Here is a 561-nt window from a genome sequence, read left to right on the forward strand (position 1 = left end):
GAAATGTTGAGGTCCCTAACTGCATGTCAAATAAACTATTAAAATAAGCCTTTATTTAGCAATGAGCTGTGAAGCAAACGCTCCAAATGAGGGATGAAACTGCTCTCAGCTGAACTCCACAAGCAGGACAGAGCAGGCCCTGGCACTAACAGATCTCCAGTAGGTGCTTTCACACATGCAGTCATACATTTAACATCATTTCTTTGTTTAGAGGTCATGTGTCAGCAGGGCCTAATGTCAAAATGATGCTTAAGGGATTGTAAAATCCTGGGGAAATTGTATGCTCTGTGTGAACAAATTTAAGGCCGATATACTCACAGCAAAGTTCTTTTACATTCTTCGTTTAGGGGTAAAACGTTGTTTGAAATACTTTTACAGAAGTTTAATGTTAGTGAACATCCCAGCGCCATCCATCCTGCTGGAAGTGGTGTTTAGATGTAAATATGTGCTGCATGCTTTCCTCTTAATAACAAAATAAACACATCACAACCATGACAGCAATGAGAAAACAGCAGTTAAGAAACCATCTAATCATAGTGAAGTGGATATGTTTGCAATAGC

This window comes from Sinocyclocheilus rhinocerous, unplaced genomic scaffold (assembly GCF_001515625.1).
Source record: "Sinocyclocheilus rhinocerous isolate Xijiao unplaced genomic scaffold, SAMN03320098_v1.1 scaffold1246, whole genome shotgun sequence".
NCBI lineage: Eukaryota > Metazoa > Chordata > Actinopteri > Cypriniformes > Cyprinidae > Sinocyclocheilus > Sinocyclocheilus rhinocerous.